Source organism: Limulus polyphemus, unplaced genomic scaffold (assembly GCF_000517525.1).
Source record: "Limulus polyphemus unplaced genomic scaffold, Limulus_polyphemus-2.1.2 Scaffold377, whole genome shotgun sequence".
NCBI classification, from domain to species: domain Eukaryota; kingdom Metazoa; phylum Arthropoda; class Merostomata; order Xiphosura; family Limulidae; genus Limulus; species Limulus polyphemus.
Genome location: NW_013665987.1, coordinates 630342 through 636612, shown reverse-complemented (window position 1 = coordinate 636612; position 6271 = coordinate 630342). Strand labels below are relative to the sequence as shown.

Here is a 6271-nt window from a genome sequence, read left to right as displayed (position 1 = left end):
AGTAATCCTTTACGTTTGCAAACTGTCATGCGAGGGTTATGTTTAGTTGTTAAGTAATCCTTTACGTTTGCAAACTGTCATGCGAGGGTTATGTTTAGTTGTTAAGTAATCCTTTACGTTTACTAACTGCCATGCGAGGGTTATGTTTAGTTATTAAGTAATCCTTTACGTTTACTAACTGTCATGCGAGGGTTATGTTTAGTTGTTAAGTAATCCTTTACGTTTACTAACTGCCATGCGAGGGTTATGTTTCGTTATTAAGTAATCCTTTACGTTTACTAACTGTCATGCGAGGGTTATGTTTAGTTGTTAAGTAATCCTTTAAGTTAACCTAAGTATATTTGATGGAGTCCAAATTGCTGAACTTAAGAATCTGGTGAAAGTCGCAGTATATGAATGTTGCAAGGATTCTGTTACAGGACGCTCGGACCAAACACCATTTTGTTGTTCAAACTTATACCAGTCCTACTTTTTGTGACCACTGTGGCTCACTTCTGTATGGAATAATTCACCAGGGACTCAAATGCAAAGGTAAGTGTTTTTTGTTGCTGTTTCGTTTCATGAGAGGTAAACAAAATATTTACCCTTTTCTGATTGCTGGCCAAATATGTAGTTTACAAATGAAACAGAAACTTGATAATGTATATTTTTCAGTCAAACTATAAACGTTAAATCGGCCTTTTTGTAAATTAAAAAAGTAAACTTATTCATAGTTGCATTCTTCTTAGTTTGTGCTTGCTTGTGTAAAAAGTTTGAAATTAGAGAAAAGATATGTCACTTAATTACTTGTTTCGCTATATAAGCGAGTACAGAAGAGAACACTCTGAGCGACTATACATATATAGTAGAGTATTAATAAGCGCCCTCTATCTTCCAGTTGACCTGATTTTTCAGCGAATGTCTAGTCAATGACAGGTTCTTAATTAAGAACAGTAAAATCCATTTCTTCACGGATGAACGTGGTTAACAATAGTATTTTGCAATATTTGTTCTTTCTTTTTGCCCCTTTTTTTATTGGCCATACCTAGGCTTTTTGTGGTTAGATGACAAATTTGATATTAAAAATTAGAAAAAAAAAAAACCTTATTTAAAACCATGCCTAGAAAAATCTAAAAATTTTACAAGGAATCTAAAAAAATCTCGACTTACTGGTAATAAATAAAGTTAAATCTACGAATAGAGTTTTAGAATATACAGTGTATTAATTGATACTTAAGGTACACGAAAGAAACGCCAAATTACAAGAATTTTGCGAGGGTTTTGGCCGTGATCACATGTATTAAAGAACTCTTATGAAATTGTCGAGTTTGTAAAGATGATTTATTTAATTAATATGTTAATTTACTGATGTATTTTGAGCTAGTAATAATCATCGTCTAATTAACTAATAAAATATCTAAATAATAGTTAGAATAAGTCATTATTATAAGGCGATGAAGGGGCCACTGAACAAAACGCTAATACACTGAAACCACACAAACATTAAATTATACTTAACTGTAAAAATGTCTACACAATGCCTTTACAAACATGAGACCGCATTTCAAGAAAGTCAAGGCATTACGTAAACTTTAAAAAAACGGTGTGAAATCAATACTTTTGTCAGAAAAAAGTGGTCTAACACCCACAATAAAATTATTTTTAAGAAGTGACACGTCGTACGAGAAAGCTTAATTACAAATACATGCATTTTGAATTACTGTCTACTGAAAAAATTGTTCATACAATTTTATGGTAACCACGAAATTATTTTCATGTAAGAAAACTGTTTTTAAATTTAGTTTTCACACATACCACTTACATGAATATATATAATCTGTTTATAAATTCACACCTTTACATTCATAGCAATAACAAGGGGAAGGGTGTTTGTTGCCCCAATTGCACATTTTTTTTCTTTCGTTCCCCGGTGGGACAGTGGTAAGTCATCGGATTTACAACGCTAAAATCAGGGGTTCGATTCTTCACAGTGGACACAGCAGATAGCCAGGTGTAGCTTTGCTGTAACAAAATATATATATACACACACACACACTCTCTCCTGTTTAATAATAAGTTCTAATTTATTATCCTTTATTGTTTAAATTAAGTTAAACAGTTTTGTGTAGAAGAATACAATTAAGGTCATAAACGTAACTTTGCTCCAGAGTTCAAAGGGTTCCAGATCTTTGATACTTCAATTTTGAAATTTGTTGATACCCTAAAAAAAAAAAAGACTGTTTATTGAATTTCGCGCAAAGCTGTATTCGAGGGATATTAGGGCTAGCCGTTTTAATTTTAGAAGTGATAGAATCCAACTCTTGGGCTACTCTTTCACCAACGGAAAGTAGGATTGATCATCACATTATAACGCCCCCACTACTGAAAGGGGCGTGCTTGGTAATGAGATTCGAACCCACGATCCGCAGATTGGGAGTCAAGCGCTCTAACCACCATGACATACTAGGCCGAAAAATTAAACTAACATATAAGTAGCTTTTTCTAGTTCATATTCATAGCTTCTGGTATCTCGTGTGTTTCAATTTAATATACAGAGAATTACAAGTCGGGGATAGTGCTTAAAGACGTAGAAGATAATATTAAGTTTGTGTGTGCGCATGTGTGTCTGGATTATTCATAGATTCGATCTCCAGAAGCCCCGCCAATGTCACTCATTAAACATGGAACTGCCGAAAAAAAAAGACTCATTCAGAGATGAAAGACTTTATCTCGTGGTTTTGGGGAACTGGTTACAAAATACTTTGTGTAAATAAAAGTCACGACAAGTGACGCATATATTCCAGGGCTGGAGAAACTAAATTGTATGACAGATTTTAAATTTCTGCAGGTTAGGTGCGAAAAAAGTTTTGTTGTGTGATATATGATAAGTTTAAATATAAACAGTATTGTTACAAATGGCTAGCTTGTGTAGAGTGTGAACATTTTGATTTGATAATCCGCCCTCAGTTCTGAAGGGTTTGTAGTATTTTTTGAACTGTGTTGGACTATCCTCTTTTAATCTTCCCTCGGGAATATAGTTGCGACTATAATTCAATATAGTTTCACTCCAAGGTGCCCCCCAGTGGCACAGCGGCATGTCTGCGGACTTACAAGGCTAGAAACCGGTTTTCGATATCCGTGATGGGCAGAGCACAAACAGCCCGTTGTGTAGCTTTGTGCTTAACTTCAAACAAACATAAACACTCCAAAGTGGATATGTTTAGCAAACAGAACTCAAGCCATTTTAATTACCACACTGTTCTTTAGTTAACTTTTATAGCATCACAGGCTACTCTTCAGTATAAAAATGTGCCCTACCAAACCGATAAAATAAAGAGCAGTTCGGCAAAAAAAAAGAAGAAAATATTCAAATGTTTCTCTATATATAAAATACAGAACAAAACATAGTTTTCTCAATGTCTAGTGAAAGGTGGACGATAAAATAGTACTTAAATAGCGTTTCTCTCTCTTCTGTGAGTTTGATTTTTGTATAAAACTGTCCCCCTGTGGGTCAGAGGTAAATTTACGGATTTACAAAGCTAAAATCCAGGTTTGATTCCTCGCGGTGGCTCAGGACGCAGATATCTCATTGTGTAGATTTGCACTGAAAGATAAAAACCTCTATTCCCTTATCAAGAAAATAGGTCAAGCTCGAAGGTGATGTGTGTGGTTTTTTAATCAATTTCTTCAGCCATTGTTAAAAGGTCCATTGGCTGTCCAGTAGAACGGATTTAAAAACTGATTGGTAGTAAATACCAGCAGAGACCCGCAAAACATTTGCGGTCAAATCAGTATCATCATTGCAACAGTAATTCTTTATATACAGGATTTCTAGAATAATACAAAATAATTCAAATTACAGACACCGAAATCTATAAAACCCACTTGTCTTAAGCCTAACATTGGTTAAGCCTTTATTAAGTACGGCCTATATTCGATAAAGAGATAAATTAACAGTCATTTGTGTACGGTTTTTGCTTTATTTTAGCTATAACTAAATATTACCATACTTAATACTTACAATGCTATTCTACGACCTATCGTTAGACCTTTTTAAAAGCTTTGATAAGCTTTGTAGTACAAAATATCAACTAAAAGTATTGTTGCGTCAGCGAGGTCACGTGACTAGTATCACGCCACGTACTTCGTGAATTATCGGGAGACTATTAGATTGGGCTAGTCTGGTATATATAAGATGGTCACAACGTGACGGAACAATGAGTAATTGAACTGCAGTCAGAGAGTGTGTGTAATTGAACTGAGTATTATTGAAGTTGAGCACGTGAGACGTTCGTTGTTATAGCGTTTGTTATAGCGCGACTGTTGAAATTAAGTGTATCGCAAAGTTATATTCAGAAAGAATAAACCAGTTTTATTTAAGAAAGGACTTGTGTCGCTAAAGTTTCGTCGGAACGAGTTTACGGAAAATTAACTAACAAACAGAGACGTAACAAATTGGTGTCAGAAGTGGGATAAGAAAAAAAATGGAAACGAGAAGCGGCAAATCAAACTACAGCTTAGCAGATTTGGTGGCAGCAATACAAGAACAGCAAAAGAAACAAGAAGAACGAGAAGAGAAACAAGAAGAGAAATTACAGCAGTTCTTGGAGGAAAAAGAAAAGAAACAAGAAGAACGAGAAAATAAACAAGAAAAGAAACAAGAATAGAGACAACAGCAGTTGCAAGAAAACCTGCAACAGTGGCAGCTTGAACAACAAAATAAACAAGAAGAGAGATTACAACAGTTGTTGGAGGAAAAAGAAAAGAAACAAGAAGAGAAATTACAGCAGTTGTTGGAGGAAAAAGAAAAGAAACAAGAAGAGAAATTACAGCAGTTGTTGGAGGAAAAAGAAAGAAACAAGAAGAAAGATTACAGAAGTGGCAAGAAAACCTACAACAATGGCAGCTCGAACAGCAAAATAAACAAGAGAGACTACAGCAGTGGTTGGAGGAGAAAGAAAATAAACAAGAAGAGAAGTTACAGCAGTTTTAGAAGAGAAAGAAAATAAACAAGAAGAGAAGTTACAGCAGTTGTTGGATGAAAAAGAAAAGAAACAAGAAGAGAGACTACGACAGTGGCAACTGGAACAAGAAAGGAAACAAGAAGTACAAATGGAAAACATTAGTAAAGTTAAAAGCGAATTAGATACATTAAAAGATGATCTATTGTCTTTTACACAAGGAGTATACATTAACCATCGACTTAATCAGCCCCAGACAATGGCAAGCCCCTTCCAGACCCCGCAGCTAAACCCTAATGCAGACATCTTCAGTCCTGTTAGAAGTCACGTCCCAGATATGAATGTCAGTACTAGGAGTGATTCAGTAAGAAGGAAACCACAAGAATACGATGGGAAAGCACCGTGGGAAGCATATAGAGCATAGTTTGAGCTACTGGTAGAGATGAATGGATGGACAGAGATATAAAGGAAGGGTGATTAAAATATAATGATTGAGATATAAAGGAAGGGTGATTGAAATACAATGATTGAGATATAAAGGAAGGGTGATTAAAATACAATGATTGAGATATAAAGGAAGGGTGATTGAGATATATATCTGGCAACGAGCTTGAAAGGACAACCACTGAAAATACTTGGACAGTTGTCAGCAGACAACAGGCACAACTATAGAGCACTGGTAGCGGCTCTAGAACTCAGGTACGGAACCCCAAATCAGTCGGAAGTCTACAGGGCTAGGTTTAGGACGAGAATCCGTGCTAAAGGGGAGAGCCTGCAAGAGCTGGCACAGGACTTGGAAAGTATAGCACACAAGGCCTACCCTACTGCGCCACCCGATCTCCTCAAGTTGTTGCTGAGGAATCAGTTCGTAGATGCCTTGGACAGTCCACAACTTAAGATACAAGTGAAGCAAGCACACCCCTCTATCATGCATGACACAATGGCCAGAGCTCTCGAATTTGAATCCTACGTTAAGTCCGGCACAGAGGTACCGAGGTTGGTACAGTCTTCTGGATTCAAGGCCAGAAAAGGTCAGCTTTCAGAAAGGTTTAAGGGAATTTGCTGGCACTGTAACAAACCTGGGCACAAGAGAGCTCAATGTTGGCAACTTCAACACAGGGGAGATGCCACAGCAGGAAAGGCTGCTACCCAGAAAGGCTGTTGGAACTGTGGGAAGCAAGGACATATGAGGAGCCAGTATAGAAAGAATATTACCAACAAGTCAGCCTCAAGGAGAGACCAGTGGTGGTTGGTGTTGAGGGACACTCACCAACCCCATCGTGAAAGTCCCAACAGCTAGGTGTAAAATGCCAAGCACACATAGTGTCTAC

General features: G+C 36.6%; 1 pseudogene; it reads left to right on the top strand.

The window, feature by feature from the left end:
• The first annotated feature begins 411 nt into the window (after positions 1–411).
• LOC106457819 overlaps positions 412–6271 on the top strand; it is a 39618-nt pseudogene continuing 33758 nt past the window's right edge.